Genomic DNA, 24,400 nt, shown 5'->3' with positions numbered 1-24,400 from the left:
ATGAAAGCTATATATAAGGGTTGGTTATATTCCGCACATTTCTCTATCACCTGATTGATAGTGTGAATATGATCTATTGTTGAGTAGCCTTTACGGAATCCTGCCTGGTCTTTTGCTTGACAGAAGCCTAAAGTGTTCCTGATTCTATTTGCGATTACCTTAGTAAATAGTTTATAGGCAACGGACAGTAAGCTGATCGGTCTCTAATTTTTCAAGTCTTTGGCGTCCCCTTTCTTATGGATTAGAATTACGTTAGCGTTCTTCCAAGATTCCGGTACGCTCGAGGTCATGAGGCATTGCGTATACAGGGTGGCCGGTTTCTCTAGAACAATCCGTCCACCATCCTTCAACAAATCTGTTGTTACCTGATCCTCCCCAGCTGCCTTCCCCCTTTGCATATCTCCCAAGGCTTTCTTTACTTCTTCCGGCGTTACCTTTGGGATTTCAAATTCCTCTGGACTAATTTCTCTTCCATTATCGTCGAGGGTGCCACTGGTACTGTATAAATCTCTATAGAAATCCTCAGCCACTTAAACTATCTCATCCATATTAGTAATAGTATTGCCGGCTTTGTCTCTTTACGCATACATCTGATTCTTGCCAATTCCTAGTTTCTTCTTCACTGTTTTTAGGCTTCCTCCGTTCATGAGAGCAAGTTCAATTCTATCCATAGTATGCTTCCTTATGTCAGCTGTCTTATGCTTGTTGATTAACTTCGAAAGTTCGGCCAGTTCTATTCTAGCTGCGGGTTAGATGCTTTCATACATTGGCGTTTCTTGATCAGATATTTCGTCTCCTGCGATAGTTTGCTGGTATCCTGCCTAACGGAGTTACCACCGACTTCCATTGCACACTCCTTAATGATGCCCACAAAACTGTCGATCATTGCTTCAACACTAAGGTACTCCTCCGGAGTTAAAGCCGAATACCTGTTCTGTAGCTTGATCTGGAATTCCTCTATTTTCCCTCTTACCGCTAACTCATTAATCGGCTTCTTATGTACCAGTTTCTTCCGTTCCCTCCTCAGGTCTAGGCTAATTCGAGTTCTTACCATCCTGTGGTCACTGCGGCACTCCTTGCCGAGCACGTCCACATCTTGTATGATGCCAGGGTTAGCGCAGAGTATGAAGTCTATTTCATTTCTAGTCTCGCCATTCGGGCTCCTCCAGGTCCACTTTCGGCTGTACCGCTTGCGGAAGAAGGTATTCATTATCCTCATGTTATTCTGTTCCGCAAACTCTACTAATAACTCTCCCCTGCTATTCCTAGTGCCTATGCCATATTCCCCCACTGCCTTGTTTCCAGCCTGCTTCTTGCCTACCTTGGCATTAAAGTCGCCCATTAGTATAGTGTATTTAGTTTTCACTCTACCCATCGCCGATTCCACGTCTTCATAGAAGCTTTCGACTTCCTGGTCATCATGACTGGATGTAGGGGCATTGACCTGTACAATCTTCATTTTGTACCTCTTATCAAGTTTCACAACATGACCTGCCACCCTCTCGTTAATGCTATAGAATTCCTGTATGTTACCAGCTATATTCTTATTAATCAGGAATCCGACTCCTAGTTCTCTCCGCTAAGCCCCGGTAGTACAGGACGTGCCCGCTTTTTAGCACTGTATAGGCTTCTTTCGGCCTCCTAACTTCACTGAGCCCTATTATATCCCATTTACTGCCCTCTAATTCATCCAATAGCACTGCTAGACTCGCCTCACTAGATAACGTTCTAGCGTTAAACGTTGCCAGGTTCATATTCCAATGGCGACCTGTCCGGAGCCAGTGATTCTTAGCACCCTCTGCTGCGTCGCAGGTCTGACCGCCGCCGTGGTCAGTTGCTTCGCAGCTGCTGGGGACTGAGGGCCGGGGTTTGATTGTTGTGTTCATATAGGAGGTTGTGGCGAAGTACTGCACCAGGGTGGCCAATCCTGCTCTGGAGAGGGAGTGCGTTACCGGTTCTGGTCACCGGGATCAGGCCACACTCCAGGCCTGTTTGTGCAATTTTATCAACACGCGGATTTCTTTTTAATCCGGTGGAAAATTGCCGGCGCCGGGATTCGAACCACGGACCTCTTGCACGCGAGGTGGGTGTGCTACCTCCACGCCACCGCTGCAGACTACAGTCTACGCCCGGCAAAGCCCTGTTACGATGTATAGGTAACAGACAGAGGGAAAGAATTTAATTACCCTGGATATTCGAGGACATCACATGCAACTTAAGTGTACCACGATTGCAGTAAAGAGCTGCATTCCATCTGCAGAAGCCAAGTCATAAGTCCTGGAACATCTGAACACGACTCACCCGAATCACCTACAAGTATACACAGATGGCTCTGTAAAAGCAGAGGAAAACTGCTGCGCAGCTGCATTCTATATTCCCTATCTAAGATATACGTGGTCGGGCCGTCTGGACTATATAGCCTCGTCGGCAGTTGTGGAAGGCGTAGCAATAGCTTCTGCTCTGCGCAAACTAAAGACTTTGCCTCCGCAGATTGTGGTTGTCCTTACGGACCCAAAGGCCTTGTTACAACAACTATACCGTGGTCTGCCATCCCTCAAGTTCCAACGCAAATCACTAGCCATCGTGAAAGAACTCAACAACGAAGGCTTCTCAATAAAGTTTCAGTGGATTCCCTCCCACATTGGTATCTCTGGCAGCGAAAAAGCTGATGCGCTTGCATACGCAGTGCTCTATCATACTCCCAAAGTCAAGGCTCCAAAGAACAATCAAGTGCAAAAATCGGACATTCGAAATCACTTTGCGTCGCTTTGGTATCGACCGCATATGCCCTGCGTAACCAAGAGATTGCACTGAGAGAAAGCCTCACTTCTATATCGTATAAGAACAGGATCTGCTAATACACCGGCATGCTTATTTAAGATGAGGTGAATAAATTCACCTAACTGTACGGCAAGCAACGAGACAGGAGACATTGAGCACTTTTGTGGTCCTGCCAGAAATTCCAAGATGAATGGAACGCTCTCCTGAATAATCTGCAAAAACAAAGGACCTTCCGCATGCGTGCCTATAACACCTTATATTTCCCGATGGATCAGTTATAGCCCGCAAAGAAACTTCACGTCTCCTTATCTAATTCATCAGAGAGACTGGTTTGATGGACATATGGGGAAACCCTTCAGCGGTATTGTAAGAGACGCTCGGGCAGAGCAATTGCCGGCCTTGATCGCGAGGCTGAAACCGCCTGTTGCTACAATTCACCACCACCACCATATTCTGATAGTCGCAGGGGGATACGTTTGGAAGTGAGATGTCTTCTCGGATGACTTTAAGTCCAAAGCATTACATCGTGCCGATGTATCGTCCATGAGTGTCGTTGAGCGTATCACTCACTTCAGGAGGATCGTGCGGGAACGGAAACTGTTTGAGTGGAACTCTTTGTACTTTGTACGTGAAATTAAGGAAACTAAACCGCGCCATCCAATTTAATAGCCGTATACCATTGTGACTGCTGCACAGGAGCAGCGACAAACAATTGCGCCGTGCCGATGCATTACTTCTTAATGCACTTCAGGGGCTTCGTAAGAACGGAACGTCTTGTACTCTATATGTGAAAGTAAGGAATGTGACGTCGCCATGCAATTTAGGAGCTGTAGAGTGTTGCGAGACCTGTACAGCTACCCTGGCGAAGCACTACGCTGTGCCCATGAATACAGAAACCCTTCGATGAAATGAAATGCATTTCGTGCCCAGTATGCTAAAGGAAAATTAACATCGTCAGGCAATTCCATAGCCGTAGACCCTTGTGAAAGCTGCACAGTAACACTGATATGGCTACGTGCTGCACATTTGTAGCGATTCGGAGGTGTGTGTGCGCATGTATAATTTGTTGAGGAACGCATGTTACTAATCCCTGCCCTTACGATATGTCTCGTATATGGGGCGCTCTATGTGGGAAAAACAATGGCTGACATCGCCACAACCACGTGTGAAATAGCGCAGAAGGTCTGCCAGTACACTCGTTAGGACTCTTTGTGTTTGTACTATGAGAGGAGACGTGGCGGCGAGATCGCGCGTGTATCACACTATATCCTGTGACAGTGGCCCGTTTCTACTCTTGGCATATTTTGCCGCAGTACATTGCCTACGCTTGGTCGCCTGACACCAGCGTATTGAGGCGAAGCTGACTATAGGCAACCGGCTTTATGCAACGCTCTAGCCATCTTGTCCGTGACTGCCGGTAGAACACACAAGATCAAGCTTCTGAGCTGCAGCTTTTTGTCGGTCTTTAACCCTCTTTACTCAATGAAGAAGATAGCGTACGCCTGTATGTATGATTCAAAAGATTGATAACGAGTCCGGGCATAGGAGGGCGCGTTGCACTCTTAAAGGGCCCCTCACCAGGCCCCATAGCAAATTTTGTTTATACGCAGGCAGTTGTTATGCGTCCTCTAGGGGGCGTTCTGCCGCGAAACGTTTTCAAATCGGCTCCATTAATAGCCGAGATAGAAATATTTCACTGCTGCGTACCGATGATTTCAGCAGGCGGGCTCCACTGCCAAGCAAGACGCTCTCTCCACTCGCCCCGCCTAGCCTCCGCAAGCGAAATTCCTTGCCTGCGTTCTCCCATTCCGGACCTCGAGGATCGTGTGAGGCATACGTCACAGGCCCCGCCTTCATTTTTTTTCGTCTCGCTCTTTTTCTTTTTGGCGCTACGCACTTCCGCTGACGGCGTCGCCCCAGAGTTCGTGCAGTGCATGATTTTGCGTGCTGTGCACAAGGAAACATGACTAGCTCTATAATTCAGTGCTGCCCGAAGACTGAGGCAGAACAAGCGGATCGCAGAGCACGATCACGCATTGGAACGTGGTAGAAAACGGCATAGTTTCGGTACCCGTGCACGTGACCGCACGACCCTGTGAACAAGCAGACGAAGTGGAAGTAGATTTGTCTTGCCTTGGTGGGAACTGAAACAAAACACGCGCGGACACTCCGCCTGCGTGTTTTATTATTTCTTTAAACTTTATTCGTCAATTCAAGCAACTGATCGCACAGGTAAATGTCTTGAATAATTCTCGAAGTCACGAGTCACCATGAGCGACGTCATACTGCGGGCACCAGTACGCAGGCGCAGGAACGTCATCCCCCGGCTTGGAGCGCGGCGGCCGTGAGGAGAAGGAAAAACGGTATTAGGTCTGAAATTTCAGATCTTTCCGTGGCGCGTAGCGATGTAATACTTTGCAGACATGATCGTTATCGCGCAATGTACGCTCTGCGCTTGTCAGCTCAAAATGGCCGGACCTAGTGAGGGGCTCTTTAAAGGCGAAGCTTGAGCGTCCTCCAGAGTTTTTCCTTCCTCCATGAAAGACACCGTGAACACGCGCAGACCTCTCCTGGATTAATGCGGGGTGGTGGTTTGTGCCACCAAGTTTGCTGTTTATGTTTATCTTTCTAATTGTGTAACTATCTCAACCTAATATTCGCTCTCCAAGGATACAATTGATGAAACTGAAGTAGAGCTTGCTTTTCTCTGAGTTTATAGTAAATTTGACTTTTACATTTCTTCATTGAATCTATCATACCTACATTTACACCATCCATTATCCAACAGTTTTTTAGTGCCCTTTAATGCGTTATTAGGAGAAGGGCCGGCATCTGACAGATGCCTTGTGACGTCGATTTTCGGACTATCAGGCATATATTATGTGAAAGAAAATTTTCAGGCGATGGTGTTCTGACGCATGCATGCGTACGACTAGCCTCGATCTCCTCTCAGATTGTGCACTGTCTCTAAATTATAGGGTTTTACGTGCCAAAGGCACGTTCTGATTATGAGGCACGCTGTAGTGGAGGACTCCGGAAATTCAGACCACCTGGGGTCTTTGACGTGCACTTCAATCTAAGCCCACTGGTGTTTTTCGCATTTCGCCCCCATCGAAATGCGCCCACCGTAGCCGGGATTCGATCTCGCGAACTCGTGCTCAGCAGCGCAACACCATAGGCACTGAGCAACCACGGCGGGTTGTGCAATGTCTCTCCTAGCCTTCGCGATATCTAGTGTGAACGTCGAAAGGGCCTCCTTGATGTTCCGTATCATGAACAAGAAGGAGTGCGCCACCGTTGTATTTGCAGATATTGTAAAGCATGCTTGTATATTACAAGTTGTAACGAGTGACGACTAATTTTGTAGCAGTTGCTGAATGAGGCTTTTTAATATGGACATTGTGTTCTTGTATTAGAGAACTGATGCCTAAATTATCGAAGAAATAAAGAAATCTCCCCAAATCTCAAATTTTTGGGCATTTTACCGTATGTTAAGTTCAAACGCAACAATAAACTGAAAATTTATTTAACAAGATATGCTTAAAAAAACAGCCTCCGATTTTGCCCAAACTCCGACAAGTCAGAACGTTAGATATAAGCGACATATACTATTTTCGGTATCGGCCTATTCTGCTAAGACACTCAAATGCAAGATCTGCCATGAGCATGACGGCATGACCACGACGCATTGTTCAAGAAGGAATTAGTCGATGGAACGAAGATGACAGTACGACGACGAAGGCATGACGACTCTAAAAACTTCGCGATGGTATAATGACGGTACGGTCATGACATGAGGACAATGGTGATGACATGAGGACAATGACACGACGACGGTATGACGAAAGTCAGGTGGCGAAGTAAGAGCGACCACAGGGGAGCGACCAAAATGGCATAACAACAACGTACGTTTGACAAACACGAATGATTGACATAGCCTAACGGTATGACGATGACTGTTTGACGACAACGATGGGATGATGAAGAAAGAATCACGTCGATGCAAGGATGAATTAAGGTCGTGAGTGCGATGGCATGACGATAATGAGATGATACTGAAATGATGACGATGTTATAATGACGACACGTTCACGACGATGGCGTTATGACAATGGGTCGTCGACAAATGTATGACGACGATGGCGGGACGTCAACTGTATCACGAAGGCTGTATGACGGCAATTGTGTGACGATAAGCCAATGGCAAAGCTGTAATGACGATGATGCAACGACCACTACAGAATCATGATGACAATATGACAACAAGTGCAGACAACGATGGCGTAACAATGGCGGCATAATGCACAATGAAGGATGCTAGCTTGACTACGATATAATTGCATGGAGAATAGACGTCGATGGAATGACTAAGGTGGTATGGCGATGATGGCATGGCCCCAATAGAATGACGTTCATGAAGTGATGACTATAGTGAGATTACGGCGAGACGACGACATTGTTATAACGATTACTGTGTGACGGTGACCGTGTGACAACGACGGACTGGTGATCGAGTTGAATGATGACGGAATGACCATGATGGCATCATGACAATGCATGAAAACGACGCAATGACGACGGCAGTATGAAGATGGTGTAAGCACAACAAAATTATCACGGGAGTATGACGACCATGGCATGACGACAATTGTATGGTGATGGTGGTGGGACGATGACATATGTGTGACGAGAACTGGATGACGAAGCAGGAGAGGGACGACGATGGAACGACCACAACGGCATCACGACGAAAGTTTAACAAGGGATGCATGAGTGGTGTATTAGAACAAATGCGTGACGACGACGACGTCACCAGAGCCTGCAGACGAAGTTGGCATCATGACAATACAACGACCATGTGGGCTTCAGGACCATTAACACATGCCTAATGGCTCAATAGATAGATAGATAGATAGATAGATAGATAGATAGATAGATAGATAGATAGATAGATAGATAGACAGACAGACAGACAGATAGATAGATAGATAGATAGATAGATAGATAGATAGATAGATAGATAGATAGATAGATAGATAGATAGATAGATAGATAGATAGATAGATAGATAGATAGATAGATAGATAGATAGGCTCACGATTGCTGAAGTGCACCAAAGAGTGCTAAACGCAATAAAACCAAAGAACGGACGGACGGACGGAAGAAACTTTAATGGGAAAAGGACCAGCGAGGTTGCCAACCCAGGCTCAGGCCACCCGGGCACTATGTGCGGTGAGGCATAGCCTTTGCACCGCTGCCCGGGCCCACTGGATAGCCCATAGTTGATCGTGTAGTTCCGAGCGAGTAAGAGCGCTTAGCCATCGCTCCTCGAGAAGGTCCGGTTCTACGTGGTCCTCTACATATATTGATCTGATCTCTGTGCATTTCCATAAAATATGTGTGATGTGTGCGTGTTCGTGCTTGCAGAGCTTGCAGCTCGCATCTGGGTATTGTGTTGAATTTACTCTGTTTAAGTGTATTGGAATTCGAAACGTTCTGGTTTGCAACCTTCTCCAATCTGTTTCTTGAGACCTGTCGAGTTCTTTGTGGGGTTGTGGGTATGCTTCTCTTTGTGTCGTGTAGTGTGTCAGTATGTCGTGGGGTTGTGGGTATGCTTCTCTTTGTTTCGTGTGGTGTGTCAGTATGTCGTGGTACGTGACCAGTCTGTCCCTGTCGTCTTTTATCGCTTCTTCGTCGTCGTCGCCTCCTCCGTGTTCCCTATCGCCTCCGCCGCAGTCCTTGCCCCTTCCCCAGGGGTTGCGGGCTGTTGGGCCGTCACTGTCTGAGCCGCGGTGGGTCAGTTCTCGCGCGGCTCGTTGGGCCTTCTCGTTGAGTTTGGGAGGCGTATTCGTGGTTGCTTCTCCCATATGTGCCGGATTCCATTTGAGGTATTTGGGTGTGATTTGGCCGTTCTTGAAGTCTACTGCTTTGCGGTTCAGGATTTTGGCCGCCTCGATGGAGACCCAGCCCTTTGTGTAGTTCTTAATAGCCGTATTGGAGTCGCTGATTATTGTTCTGTCTTGTTGCCGACCGTTGATTATAGCCAATGCGGTTGCCATTTCTTCCGTTGCCTCCGACGATCTGGTCCTTACGGAGCCCGCAGTCACGGTCTTTCCTTTCGTGCATACGACCGCCTCTGAGAAGAAGGAGTTACCTTTGCCAGCGCCGACACCGCCATTGTCGTCCCGGTTCCGGGGGTACCGTGTGGCGTCTACGAAGAGCACTCCTTCCCGAGCGTCGTGGTTTTTCAGAATCGTTTTCGTGCGTCATTTTGTTCTCTCGACATTGTGTACGGGGTGCGTATTCTTCGGGATATTTTCCGTGTTTATTGCGTCTCGGACGTCTGGGTGAATCTGCGTCTTGGGGCCATTCATTCCGTGGTGGTTCATGCCGATCTTTTCCATAATTTCTCTGCCCGCCTTGGTTCCGGAGATTCTTTCGAGTTGCGCTATCCTCTGTGCTTCTGCGATTTCCTCCAACGTGTTATGTACCTCGAGTTGTAGTAACTTTTCGTTTCTTGTGTATTGGGGGGACCCAGTGCTGTGCTATACGCCTTTCTAATGAGCGCGTCGATTTTGTATTCTTGAGCCTTGTTCCAGTGGACGAACACCGCCACGTATGCGACGTGGCTGATCGCGAAGGCCTGAACGAGCCGTACGACGTTTCTTTCTTTAATGCCCCTCCTGTTGTTGGAGACTCTCTGTATCAGCCGAACGGCGGCCGTGATTTCCTTTTCCAGGCGTATCATAGTTGCCGTGTTTGTTCCCCTGGCTTCGATCCAGAGACCCAAGACTCTAATCTTTTGGACTATGGGTATCTCCATGCCTTTTCTCGTGGTTAATCTGATTCCTTTTTCTGCAGTTGCGCTACGTCTCTGGACGGTTTGCCGAGCCTCCTGGGGCGGGAGAGCAGCAGTTCCGATTTCTCCTGCGTGCATTGTAGTCTGGTGCCCTCCAGATAATTTTAGATTGCCTCCACCGCCCCTTGAAGTCTGTTCTCCCTATCACCCTTGCTTGCGTCCTTCGTGGTCCAAATCGTAATGTCGTCTGCACAAACGGTGTGATTAATGACTTCTATTCGCTCCAATTTTTCCGATAGTCCGATCATGACGAGGCTGAAGAGCACCGGGGGCACGACGGACCTTTGCGGTGTGCCAGCGCTGCCCATGTCCACATGGATACTCTCTTCCTCGTCCAGTCTCATTCTGGCTGTTCTAACCGTAAGGAAATTTCGGGTATAACAATAGGTTCGTTCGCCCAGGCCGTCTTGCGCGATTCTGTCGAGAATGGCCGTGTGCTTGACCCTGTCGAAGGCCTTCTTTAGGTCAAGTCTAAGTATTGCCCTCAAGCCTCGCCCCGTGGTGTCTATGACTTGCTCCTTGAGTTGTATCATGGCGCCTTGGGTAGAGAGCCCTCTTCTCAAGCAAATCGTGTTGCTGTGGTACAGGTCGTTTGACTCCAGGTAGCCGTTAACTCCACTCAGGCAAGCTTGCTCCATCACTTTACCAACACAGGTAGTGAGAGAGATCGGCCGCATGTTCTGTATTTCTTAGGATTTATCCGGCTTGGGGATAAGGATCACGTGGGACCTCTTCTATTCGTCGGGTATCCTGCCGTTCCGATCGCGCTTGTTGATGTATTCTGTCAAGCGGCATGTACAAAAGAACTGGACAAACACGTTCTCGTTGTGCAACAGAGAACAATCAGAATAGAATGAGGCGCTGTGTACACCCTTTCAAGAAATATCATGACTAGGTGAAAACAAATGGAAAATCTAGTACATGGTATAGTACAGAGGAATAACAGAACGTGAATAAATAACAGGAATATTCCATGTTTCTATGTGCTTGGAGGTGATCTACCATTTGTAGGCAGCAGTCATGAATTTTGCGACAGAGGAACACAATGTTATACTCGTATATGCACGTAAGGCATTTCGGTCCGCGTCTTCAACTTCTGCCACTAGGGCTCTCTGGGCTAGGGAACCTAGACGACCGCACATATCTAGGCTCTGTACTATTCTTGTTAGTCTCTGGACTGTTGAGAACCCCTTGGCCTTCGCTCAAATTAAACCACTTGGCCCAGACAGGATGTCCCTTAATCCTCCGATGCTCAGAGCTAATATATTCTTGTGCTGCTACAGCACTGAGGCACACGTGGGGTTACGCGACTCATCTTGTGCCCGGTAGACAGCTCATGAAATATTGACTTTCTAGAAAATTCGTGGCTTTCACCCATCTAATCTACACGAACTAAACTGTGCCGCTATGCTAGCTGAGTTAATAATCACATCGCCAAGGAGACAGCACAAGCGAAAAGTGATTTCTTTAGTCGACATATCGATTTAAACATTGTTAACCACATTCTTCATCCTGTAAAACGTTTCTTACGTCCTGCTTTGTCCTCTCTTCCGGTCCTCTCTACCTGTCCAGTTTTCTGTTCCCTATATCAAATAACGCGCACCACGACCAAGTGCCCACTCCGGCTGCATGTGTGATATTCAAGAAAAAGTTGAGGGGAACTATCATAAAAGAAGCAAATAAAAGCCGCATGAAATGGTGGAAAAGAAAGAAGAAAATAGACGATCTGAAACGTTGTCGCAAATTCAACAACAGCCTCGTGAATGAAGCGCACAGGTTAGTGAAAAACGCGTACGTGGAAAGGTTATAAACCAAACTGTTGCTATGATATTAAGGGAAAGCGAGACGAAGATGAAATGCACTGCCCGTGAATGCTATGGACCAGCGTCGTTTGAACGTCGACTACACTCAAACTGTATGGATCTGTGATTAAAGCTGTCCAACTGGTATCCTGGAACTATGCGCCTCATCGGGATAGCTGAGGCGGCGTAAACTTTCTAGTAACAATATGAGACGCATCTTCGGTCACCTAGGCTTACTCGTCCTCAGTTTGTAGTTACTCAAAGCACAATCGGGTGTTTAGGGTTTAATCTGTTTAGGGTTTTCTTGTTATTTGTACTTTACTACACTAAGTGCATTAGTATTCCATATTTTTTCCTTATGTCTAACGTCACTATTTTCTCGGTATGGCCTCAATGGCTCATATATTCATATATTTAAAATGCTGTACCTTTGCAAGTGCTTTTTACTAGGGAATTCTTGTGGCGTTTCTCTAGATTGACAGCATAACAGCGACTGAAGTTGCTTGTTCCTTTGTAAGTCACTTTTTCCTCACTCACATATGAAATGTTTTCGTGCTTTACGCCTAATGCTGTTGGTCTCCGCGCATCTGTGAAAGCACATTAGAGATACCACTTGCAGGATGTTCAAGAGCAGTAAACAAAACCTTTTCCTTCGAGTGAAGGATAGCTCAAGGCCGTCACGCTCTTGACATGAGCGGAGCGTATCCTACCCTTGTGCGCGACTGCGTGGCCACTTGTGCCATCGACTGGCTGCAAGAGCAAGAATACACTGAGCTCATTTTGCAAAACGCGTGTGCCGGAAATCGGGCACCGATATAATCACACACAAAAAAATTCAACCGGGCCTTCATTCGTAATGCCTGTGCCGAGACAGCGGAACACATTTCCCGTTGCTGACACATTAATCTCAGATAGCCAGTGGCACAGCGAAACAGCCGCATGCCAAGTATGTTCATTTTGTGTTTCGAGATCAATGGGCGCTACGCACGGAGTCTGTTATGGCGCGCGACTTGTACGTCTGAACAACGGGGAAGCCAGCTGCAACGAGGCTACGAAAGAAACAACGCCAGTCTTTCCAGCTACTGTGGCACGACGCGACCCTTTTTTCCTGCTTGTTGTGAAAACCAAAGTGTGCATGCTCGGTCAACGCCGGTTTGGAGTATGAAAACGCGCGAGTACACTCTTAACAGGCTGGGGTGTCTGTGTCTGCGCGCGGATAATAAAGCGCGAGTTGTCCTTTTCAGATGAAAGAGTAACTGCTCTTTTTATGGCAACTACCTAGCTGTGGAGTTTGCTCTCAACTGTCAGCCACAATATGAAATAAAAGACGACAGGAAGCGGATGGGAACTGCATTGACGGTGTTTGCATTATTTGTCACGGCACCGTGTCCTGGGAAAACTAGGTATGTGCGCTTTCAGTCGAAGATGAATGCACAGCTGCCGTGAACCCTGACACAAAGGCAAATGTGTCACCCTCTCCACTTGAATGACTCAGAAGTGTGCACGTGCTAGCCTTCTCGCGGAGTGTCATGTCAAGCTTCTAATGAGTAGGCGAGTTCCTTTTATCGCTATTCGTTGTTTAGGGAGGGAAAGAGGTACAGTCGGTGATAGCTACCACTCACCTCTATTTTCAGCCGCTTAGCCGCTCTCGCTCCTGGGAAGTATAGTGCCCTTTTCTCTCTCGAACACCTCTGTCTCTCTCACACACACGACTAAAGGAAACATCGACGTCTGTTGCTGAGATTCCGGGCGATTATTAGCATTGTCGGCCGGTTGAAGAGACCGTGTCTGTAGGCTCCGTCTCATTTATTCAACTCAGATCCCTGTACAGCACCAATTTCGGCCAGCAATCTCCTAACTACGACGGCACTGCGATGCAGACAGTTTCCGTCGTCACCATGAATCTGTTCTTGTTCGCCGCCATACTGGCAGGAATACTACTTATTGTCCAGGCGCAAGAAGGCAACACTGGACGTGGTGGAGGCGGAGGACCAAAATACAACTGAGGCTGCCTCATCGGTGGTGTCCTCGGACCTCAGGGTGCCGAACCGGCGACCATACAAGGGACTACATAATGTGAGTGCAAGACAAGGAAATTAACATATTTATCCACGCGCCAGTCTCTCCGACAGGCTCCATGCACTTGTGCTTCAGGAAAGAATGGAGAAATATCATAATTTATCTAAACATCAGTTTCCAATGGAACTTCGATTTTTATTTTCATTGTTCAGAACCATGAATGGGAATCTTTCTCAAAATAAATTCGTCCGTTTTCCCAGTTCGGAGTAAAGCTGAGAATACTTTCTAAAAATATGTTGCGCACTGGCGAGAGAGGTATTCTCCAACCAAACTACTCTCGTCCACAGACAAGCAGAAAAAAGTATTGCTCCCATTTAACGGATTCGCATCTACCACCCCAACCTCATCTAATCTACTACCGTTCGGCAATAATAAAGGCGGTTGAGCGCAAGGATATATTTCGTATTGGCCATTTGGTGTTGGGCGCCGGGGAACCCTGAGGAATACTTGGAATTTCTAGAGAATACAAGGAATATTTGGAGGAGTGCTTGGAAACAGTTTGTGCTAACGCTTCTTTTTTGGAGAGACCGCCTTTAAAGAACTGTTGTCAGTAGATGAACGTTTTTAGTTAGCGAACAGCAGTACAAGGCAGTAAACTGGAAATGATCTTTGAAAATTTGCCGTTTAACACTGTTTCTGCGAATGAAAAAGGTATGGCGTCTTACTCAATCTTTACTTGGCGCAGGACAACATGTAAGGATTAAAAAAGATCAATTCACCGAAGATAACGCCGAAACCTACGCGCATCTTATTCGTATGGCAGATAAAGTGAAAACGTATATAAATAAGATACCTGCACATCCAATAATTGACAAAGAAAATCTAAACTTTCGTCATAAGTTACACTGGCATGGTTCTTATTTAGGCGAAATTCGAACTCGCTGCCGAATTATGTTTCTAGGAAGATCGGGAAAGGATATGCGTTAACGCACTGTATAACGCTTTGTAGTACTTCTCTAAGTAATTTCATTGTAAACCCGTTTTTACAGATGCTTCTGCAAGCTCGAAGTAGCTTGCCCTTAATCTCTCGACATTAAACGTATAGCACGTTCACTTCTTTTACCGCATCGGACAAACTTAATTATGGGTTTCACGTGCCATAACCGCGATCCGATTACGTGGCACGCCGTACTGGGGGACCCCTGAAATTTCGAACGTCTGGGGTTCTTTAACGTACGTCCAAATCGAAGTACAGGGGTGTTTTCGAATTTCTTCCCCATCAAAATTGGGACGACGTGACCGGGATTCGATCCCGCGACCTCGTGCTTAGCCGCCCAAAACCGTAGCCACTAAGCAACCTCGGCGCGCGCATCTCACAAACTACGCAGGTCGGTCTTAAAGCAAGCTTCTAGCGTCATGCATAATTTGAAGATGCCGTTTTCTACAAAGGCTGTAATTATCCTGCACGGTTCAAGCTTTTCTCGTACATAACGGACACGTGTCCGGCAGCTACATGGAAATCGAGTGTCGGCGCCACGTGTAGTTACTTGAAGAATCCAACGCATGCACTTTGTGTGACGCCTTTAGACTGAAAACGAAAGCGATCATTTAGCAGTTTTTGTTCTAGAACGGCTGACTTGGCGTGCACAATTCAAGATCTCGGTAGACGACACCTACTACGTGACACCTTACCCGTAACATCCTCTTGAAGTGCAAAATTTATTCACATTTGCTTCACCCAGAACAGGGGGGATACTATGTGAGCGTTTCACATAACGCCTCGAAGGAGGAAAAAGGAAGACTAAACCATTCACATTTAGGATTTTATTATTTCATGCACTTCATTCCTTCTCGCACATCCTGCTCTACATGCCCTCCATTTATTGGGAATATAAACTAAGCGCACAATTCCGTTCTTGAAGAAAGTCTGGAAGTAACACATATATCGATTTCGAGCGCTTCTGTGGGCACTAACAGATCTCACCCGCTTTGCTGAAACCAAAGCTCTACCAACAGGCAGCGCAGCCGAAGTGGCGAAATTTTTCGTCGAGAACATCCTGCTGCGACATGGTGCGCCAGAAGTCCTCATCACCGACAGAGGAACGGCTTTTACAGCAGAGCTCACCCAAGCCATTCTGCAGTACAGCCAGACGAGCCACAGGAGGACAACTGCCTACCATCCGGTAGACTGCCTACCATTGGTAGCTTCCCACTGAGTCCTCGCCGGCGTATCGGGGTCCATACCCAAACACGGTCGCCGGGCTGGTACTCGACGAAGCGTCGTCGGAGGTTGTAGTGTCGGCTGTCGGTACGCTGCTGGGTCTTGATCCGTAGGCGGGCGAGCTGTCGGGCTTCTTCGGCGCGCTGGAGATAGGTAGCGACGTCAAGATTCTCCTCGTCAGTGACGTGCGGCAGCATGGCGTCGAGCGTCGTCGTCGGGTTCCTGCCGTAAGCCAACTTGAATGGCGTGATCTGTGTTGTTTCTTGCACCGCCGTGTTGTAGGCGAAGGTGACATACGGCAGGACCGCGTCCCACGTCTTGTGCTCGACGTCGACGTACATTGCTAGCATGTCGGCGAGGGCCTTGTTCAGGCGCTCCGTGAGACCATTCGTCTGCGGATGGTAGGCAGTTGTCCTCCTGTGGCTCGTCTGGCTGTACTGCAGAATGGCTTGGGTGAGCTCTGCTGTAAAAGCCGTTCCTCTGTCGGTGATGAGGACTTCTGGCGCACCATGTCGCAGCAGGATGTTCTCGAAGTACACGTGTCAATATTTCGAGTTCATTTTGTACGCAGTGAAATTAAATTCTCACTACTAGCGTGTTATTAAAACATTCTTGACTTTTACGTGCCCAAACCACGACATGTTTAGCAGGCACGCCGTAGTGCAGAATAGCGATACAATTTCGACCACCTAGGGATGTCATACTTGCACCCAGTGGGTGATACGCGGGCGCTTTTGCATTTCGGCGCAGTTGGAATGCGGCCGCCGCTGCCGGGGTTCTTACCTCGCCCTTTGATTTATCCATAAATTGCCAAGGACAGTACATCGCCACGGCCGGTCACAAACGTGCCGAACACTTGAATTATTTCAAAACCGTGCAGCCCTATTTATTTACTCTCAATAGTCTTCTCGTGCAAGTGTTTCTGAACTAAAGACTCGTGCTGGTCTTCCTAATCTAGAATCTCGACGTCATATTTCTAGACCGTGTCTTCTTTCGCAAATTCCATCATTCGCCGCTTCAGATTTCAGCTATATTACCAGCTCATCGCCATTCCAGCCGCGTTAACCACATAAAAGCCATGTGTCTGCCCCGGGCGCAGACTGCCTCCCATTTGCGCTCATGTTTTGTGAAAACCGCAAGGGAGTGGTATGGCCTGCCTGCCAACGCGATGCACCACTCCGAAGCACATCAATTCAGGGATGTTCTGGAATCGATGTTTTGTTACTCATTCCATGCCTCATGTAGTCTCCCATCCCTGGGAATAAATAAATGAATAAATAAATGAAAATAATAAATAAATAAGTTGTCAGTAAGAAGTGAATTGCACATTGAACTGTAATGAAATAAGGTAATTCCATTATATTTTCCTTGATTAGTATATGCATGCCAAAATTTGGGATTGTCAAGTTTCTCTACGCCAAAAGGATTTAACTTGATCGTTTGTACGTGGGCGTTAGGAAAATGCAATAACATCGTTGTTTTCTGTCTTTACAGGATATCAAGTTTGGCTGAAGCCTGCAAAACGCGGCGCACGTTACCGCGAGTCATCAATAAACTACTAGTAAAGTGACGAAAGAGCTGGCCTGGCTCTGTTATTCCTGCAGTTTTTGTTCAATAGAAAGACAGCTTGCCAATTTCAAACACAACTCTCACTAGTATCAGTCATCAAAGCTAGGTGACTGGCGGATAGGGCTTATTCTGGCACAGTGGTAGTATACAACGAAAGAAAGTTGCAGACCGGCCGTGGTGGCTTAGCGGCCATAGCGTTGCGCTGCTAAGCACGAGGTCGCGGGACGGAGTCCCGGCCCCGGCCACCGCATTTCGATGGGCGTGAAATGCAAAAAGCTATCGGGCACCAAGCATTTTGTTCCCGTTAAAGAACCCCAGGGGATCACACTTAATCCGGAATGTCCCACTACGGCGTGCCTCGTAAATATATCATGGGTTTGGTACATAACATAGAACAAAATTTTAAAGACAGTGAGAATCTTACCAAGGGCTTCGTAGTTTCTCCCGATTACCTGGGCAAGAGGTTTGCAGAGCGGACAAGACGAATGTATACGCAAAAACGTGACATTATGCGTGAGCAGACACATGAAACAAAACGAGAAGCTAAGCGTTGCCTAAAGTCAACGATGAATGAACAGTTCGTCGGCGGCTGCATGAATCAGAAAAAAAAAACAGATTGGAATCGATGGTAGAAGAGCAGCATCAAGCGCTCCGGGCCTTGCGTGAGCTTGGAAAAAAAAAAGACGCGCGCAAACACAGCCAGAACATTCTTATAAACCCTCTGAAAGCTTCGCTTTGTTTATGCACCAAAGTTGGATTGTGTGATCATAGTGTTTTAGTATTTACATGTGGCATACCCCTGTAGGACAGTTTTAGAGTTAAGCAAAATTGAAGTCCTCATTATCTACTTCCTGATGGCAATACCAACCGAAAACACTTCGTCGCGGAAATGAAAGCGCTCAGTAAGCGCGAATCGCTGGAAGCGGTTGCTTCGAGAACATTGCAAATTTTGTTTTTGTAAGAACGACTGATGGACGACAAGGCTGTGCCAGCACAATGGTGGCAGGAGGCGAGGGTAAGAACCGGAAACTCCTGGCTGCCGTTGATGCGAAAGCAGGCAACGCTTGCATGTCGCCAGACATTGTAATAATGGGGGAGCCCGGGGTAAACTTTCCTTTTAGGACGGCACGCAGCCTGAAGGCGATTGTGGTAGTTCTCTTGTGTACATATATATAGAACGAAGCCTACGAAGCCAGTGGCGAAAGAGGCGCTCCTCTCCACGCGTGCGCTTCAGAGTTTACGATTGAAGTTCGATATAGTGCTGCTGCTGCTGCTGCCCACAGTCGTCATGAAGTTCCTCCTGAACCTAAGCATCATCGCAGTGGGCCTTGTGTGCATCTCAGCACAGTTTTTTGGTGGTCCTGGTCCCGTTCGCGGTGGACGCGACCGACATATTCTGCGCTCTGAAAGGCACGCAATCCTGCCCGGACGCAGCGGGTACAATGGTTAATGGCTCAGATAATGCAAACAGGTGAGAACGAAGCCCAAAATTTTCGCTTTCTCAGCGGTTGACAAGAACAATCTAAGTTTTTTGGTGAAAGGGCTTAAGAAATAATCATGCTGCGCAGTCTACTATGTTTTTTTTGTTCGTTCGGCTAATATGTCCCGCGATTCTGGTATAAGGCTAAAAGTAATGACATGTTTCGACAGAAAGACACGACCAGACTATGGCCCCAAGAACAAAGAAAACGACGAAAAGTGTCTTCGTAATTACGTTTGACTTCTTGACAGAGGAGGGAGCTGCTCCTTTCTGGATGAACTGGTTCATACGCTGCTCGTTATCCGATGATTTGACCTTCCTCGCGAGACATTTGCGATATGGTCTGACAGGAACCTACATTACATGCAACGTAGCTAATGCATAGGCGCATCAATTAAATTGGGACTAGTTTTGTGAGCGTCAATTGATAAAGCGTCTGCATATAAAAAATATGGCTCCTTTATTTACTGTGTAGTATACACACCTCTGCAGGTCAAAAGCCATTCAAATTATATTATGTGTTGCACTAAGTATATCTTAAGGAGACATCAAGGAACTTCGCTTTCTCGAGAAAGTTGTAGCTTGGAGAGTTCAGCAATAATTTGATAATTTGTTTGTATTTTAAATTGTACTACAAGTGTACAGTCGAAGAGCTATTTTATTTTGCATCGTTCTTGGTTTTGGAAACCATTTCCAAAAGACGACTACCATTTCTTCGGCATTTGGCGCATCTTCCAATTTTTGTATATTCAAATAAGGTGAAATATAAACATATATAAAGGATAGTGGCATTCACGCTTAAATTGTCTAGAGATAACGTAACTTACGCATGGACAGGTAATTTAACATTGGTAGCTATACTAACCTAAATTTCTCTTGGAAGAAACGCGAAAGGGCCAAAGCAAGTATCAAGTGTTTGAGGTGTTGCAGGTGATATTGAGTCAGTGTGTTTCAGTGCTTCAATGTAATCAGAATTCTTTGTCATTGGTGCGAATATTTAGAGACACACCGTCCAGCGTGGGGAAATTCGCGAGATTGTTTCTATTGGAAATGGCAGGATGCAAATACGCAACAACTCGTCCAGCAAGCAACTTTGCTGACGCATAAAGTCACTTCTGACAGCTATTGTAATAATTAAGCGCCAAATTGCCCGACTCGCACCCATGACTTTGATACGGCAGGCGAGAGGACTGTAAATGCTATATAGAGTCATGACCATTACCAATTTGGCAAATCCGAGTGATGCTTGCGGCTCGTGGGAGTCACATAAGTTAGGCTGTGGTATATTTTATTGTTGCGACATGAACAAATTAATAGATATACGCTGCTGTGTTTGCCCTCCTAGCAGCCATCAACACTCAGTCCCACCCTTGTAAAAGCGGCTTAGCATCACAATCATGCAGTCAGTTTCCCTCGGGAATTCTAAGACGCTACAATTCTTAGAGTACTTAATGCACTTTCCGGGGCCCATCTATTTGTTTCTCCGCTTGTAGTCAGGTGTGTTTGTATTTAACTGTGTTTCCACCTATCTGAGTCACAACGTAGTCACTGGTCGAATGGGTAGCGCATTGGTCTACTGTGCTGAGGTAACAGGGTTGGCTCAGTTCAAGCCCTGGCGAACTCGAGTCACTGAGTTTGCGGGATCTCGTACATACGTACTGCACTTCAAGGAAGCTCTATCACGTCGACATGAGTCGCTGTAGACGCGAGACTGGGTGGGTACCGCCGTTCGACGGAACCCTTTGACACCTTTGAAACCCGTTTTGAAGTTAAGTACTGTGTAGGCGCCACTCGATTTGGTTTGTGCTCGCCTCCAATGAGCCACTTTAATGCCAACTTTGGTCACTGGAATATGCCAATAGATGTGTGCCGCTCTTCGATAAACGTCTTTTACGCCAACTTTGGCAACTGGCCATGTGCTACTGGGAATCTGCCGTTCCAATAAACTGATTCAATCATCAGCGGAATCGAACCCACGTCACAAGTGTTCCTCAAGGACAGCAACCCGACGCGTTATCATTCTGCGCCCCGAATGCACTCGATATGTGCATCTTTTCATTGAGCGCATTTAACGCCGACGCTTTAGCGAGCTGTGCTATGAATGAACTGGGTACGCGCCGCTCTGCAAGGAACCGCTCGCCAGCTTGGGTCATTTAGTACGTGCCACTGAGTGTGCGGCAAGCCAGGGCACAATTCTCAGCCTGCTGAGGCGCCGGCGCGCAACGCTTCTCCTCTCGGAGGTCGCACTTGGACCTCTCGGCAGTGACACTGGATGGCACACCGGCGCACCATGCACTTCTGGTACCACGCGCCGGGTTCCTGGCAGAAGCCCTACATGGCGCCCACTGTTCTTGGGGACGCGCGAAAGAGGACGCCCGATGCCGTACACACCGCACCCGTAAACCGTGATGGTGGCAATACGTTTCGATGGGTTTCGATGGTGGCAATAGGTTATATAGCTGTATCGATTCACTGCTAATGTATTACCGCCGGGGTTCATCGTCACATTGGTTCGTCCGTAACTATTTTTGAGAAACACTGGACTTTAGATATACCATGCGCTCATCACTGCAGAAGCGTTGGTGCAACGTTCGGCTGCTCACCGGTGCACTTTGCATGCAATTCCGAGAAGCGGCTTGATGCTTAAAAAGAAGTTCAGCATTTATCTCTTCAAGCAGCCATCTCTGAGCTGTTCAAGATTGTCATCATACTCTATAAGATCTTATATAGGGCCCTTAATAGATAGAAAATATTGTCTAACTCCGTTCCTCAGTTGTAGAGTATGCGTGCTATTTCCTTTTAGCACGTTGTATAGCACTGGACAAGTCTTCTAGCTTTAATATTGATCTCTGGTTCTTGTTGATCAAAGCCAATGCAATATTTGACATAGCGCTGTCCCAATTGGCAAGGCAGCGGTGAGGCGCTGTCACTATTAGGCAAATGTTATGAACCAAGGTAAAGCCCGCATCAAAGCAGTAGAAGGCATTGAATCACCATCAGCCCATTTTATGCTCCACTGCAGGAAGTATGCCTCTCTCTGCAATCTCCAATATTACCCCTGTGCTGCGCCAACCGATTCCAACTAGCACCCGCTAATTTCCTAATTTCGTCGCACCACCTAGTCTTCTGCCGTCCTCTACTACGCTTCCCTTCTCTTGTCAGCCAGTCCGTCACCGTAGTCTAATCTGCGCATTACATGACCTGCCCAGTGCCAGGTTTTTTCATCTTAATGTCAATTAGAATATCATGTATACTCGTTTGCTCTCTGATCCAAATCGCTGTCTTTCTGCTTCTTAAAGTTCTACCTAGCATTCTTCGTTACATCACCCTTTGCGCGGTCCTTAACTTGTTCGCAAGCTTCTTTGTCAGTCCCCAAGTCTCTGCCCCATATGTCAGCGCCGGTAAAATGTACTGATTGTATACCTTCCTTTTCAATGACAACGGTAAGCTTCCAGTCAGGAGCTGACAATGTCTGCCGTATGTGATCTAACCCATTCTTATTCTTCGATAAATTTCCTTCCCATGATCAGGGTTCCCTGTGATTAATTGACCTAGGTAAACGTACTCTACTCGCTGGTTATCTTAAATTTACATATTCGTTCCCTTCTTTGGAAAAACTTGTCGAGCGGTAGACCTAGCAACAAATGATTAGCTCTAGCAATAGACTCTGCAAAATTCCGCATGCGTCCGCATAAATAAAATATTATGAAACGCCTAAACATAACACGCCTTATACTTACGCAGCTTTTGAGACCATACATGAATACCTTGATCACTATCGTTCCATGTCGATGTTCCATATACTGCAGCTCCATGAGTAGCTCTATGTCTTAAAGGGGCACTAAAGCGAAACAATTATTCAGTTTAGGCCTATGAGGTAGTGTTTGAAAATTCTTTTTTAGGTAGTTTGGTGATCATACGTTGATTATTAAAAGGGAAAATGAAGGTCGAAATTTCATTTTCTGAACTTCAAGCCAGAACCACAAGCCAATACGTCAATGTGAAATCACGAATTTCAAAGTAATTTTTCGTATTTTGGCGGCGGTGCTGAACAAAAATTCCCCAGATATGTCACATGCAGTTTTTGGCTCCTTGATTGCACAACGTAGTCAATCATTACCGCTAAATCTTTTCCGCAATCCCTTGATGGATTGCCTGATACGTGTGAGGGGAACGGAGGATGCTTTCTGTTGAAGCGCAGCATTTTATATTTAATTCACTACACATACCTATAATTTAGATGCCCACAATTAGTACGCTGTTTGATTAATGTACGTTGTTTTTTTACAGTTTGCCATGCTGGACAGCTAGGGAAGATATTGGAAATTTCATTGCCTGCCCCTGAAAGTGCCCAATAAATTGTTTTTGATGACGACACCAAGGCCGGTTGAGGTTGTCTTACACTTTTGTCTATGAGTGACAGACCACTGCACACAATCGGGAACGACATTGGGATGAGTACTGCAGCGTTGAAAGTCAGTGAATTCGTGTTAACAAAGGGCGGAAACCGGTTCATGAAACCCTTCTTGTAGTGACCCGCTACGTTGTATAAGGTTTAAAAGCCCTGAGGTTGAATTTTTCGTTAATTCGCCTGTTATTTTATTTGCATAAGCTACTAGCTTCTAAAGAAAGTGCATGAGAGTGGCGCATGACTTTAGAATCATAAACTAGCATGAGACACGTCGCAGTACAACTTCTCCTGCGAACCCTCAAGGAAAAAAGCCAGAGGATAAACATGCTTATAAACACCTGGTTCGGTGCATTATGACCGCAGGACGTCCCTCTATTTCCTACTCGGGTTTTATAGCAGATTATGCCATGTTTTTCTTCACAATAACGGAAGTTTCAAATATCACCTGAGACATACAGCACAAGTGTACTGATTAAGATTGATTACTCGAAGAGGCGGAGAATAACTAGAAATCAAGATGCCTAATTCGCTCATTCAGCAAAAATCACTAACCAACTTTATAACTAATTTCACTAGCCCACACATTATAATACATGAATTGAAGCTAGTGATTTCACTAGGGACATCCACTCGAAACGAATTTTGAAACTAGCTGAGGTTTTCAGGCAAACGCTGTCAAATGTGCGTTAAAGATGCATTGTTCCACAAATTTTTTAAAGAAAGCGCATTTATATGCATCGAATTTCAAAAATTACGGGAACACCAACGCGTTTCGTCGAGAAATTTCAGATGCGTATCAAGGGGTGTCACCTTGAGATGTTGTTACAAGTGGTTATGGCTGTCAATGTCACTGCCTACATTATGTAAATTGCAATATGTACAGCAATGTAATCAGTTAAAAATTTATTTAGGCAACTTCGCTTATTAGTGCAATATTCATGGTTTCGCCTGCAAACGATGTCCACCTCTGAGAGTAATCTAGCTCACGTAGAATTTTGCTACATGCCCCGAGTGATATTTAAAAATTGTCTTCGCGGTAAAAAATGCCATGTATTGAGGACTGAACACGCAGTAAGCCCGCTCTAGAGGGATGACGGATGATGGCTGCAAGGCGTGCATGACCGAGCTTCGATTACTGTTTTGGTAGTGACGGCCGGCTTGAAAGGCATCGGCGTTGCCGGGATAAGTTGGTGACAGCGCGAAAAATTGGAACAATAGACGGGGACAGGTGTAACCATTATAGTGTCTGCACTGCGGG

The 24,400-nt window shown here is 46.5% G+C and overlaps 2 long non-coding RNA genes across 2 annotated transcripts; both read left to right on the top strand.

Moving 5' to 3' along the window:
• The first annotated feature begins 13,038 nt into the window (after positions 1-13,038).
• Positions 13,039-17,257, top strand: LOC142580060 (uncharacterized). The gene is made up of 2 exons (XR_012827553.1): positions 13,039-13,518; positions 17,177-17,257. It is a non-coding gene; the product is annotated as an uncharacterized LOC142580060 (long non-coding RNA).
• Positions 17,258-18,354: 1,097 nt separating this feature from the next.
• LOC142578136 (uncharacterized) lies at positions 18,355-23,108 on the top strand. The gene is made up of 2 exons (XR_012827185.1): positions 18,355-18,722; positions 23,022-23,108. It is a non-coding gene; the product is annotated as an uncharacterized LOC142578136 (long non-coding RNA).
• The last annotated feature ends 1,292 nt before the right edge of the window (positions 23,109-24,400 follow it).

The sequence above is a fragment of the Dermacentor variabilis genome, chromosome 4 (genome assembly GCF_050947875.1).
Source record: "Dermacentor variabilis isolate Ectoservices chromosome 4, ASM5094787v1, whole genome shotgun sequence".
Classification (NCBI taxonomy): domain Eukaryota; kingdom Metazoa; phylum Arthropoda; class Arachnida; order Ixodida; family Ixodidae; genus Dermacentor; species Dermacentor variabilis.
The sequence above is the reverse complement of the archived record's forward strand: the minus strand, read 5'-3'. Positions and strand labels throughout refer to the sequence as shown.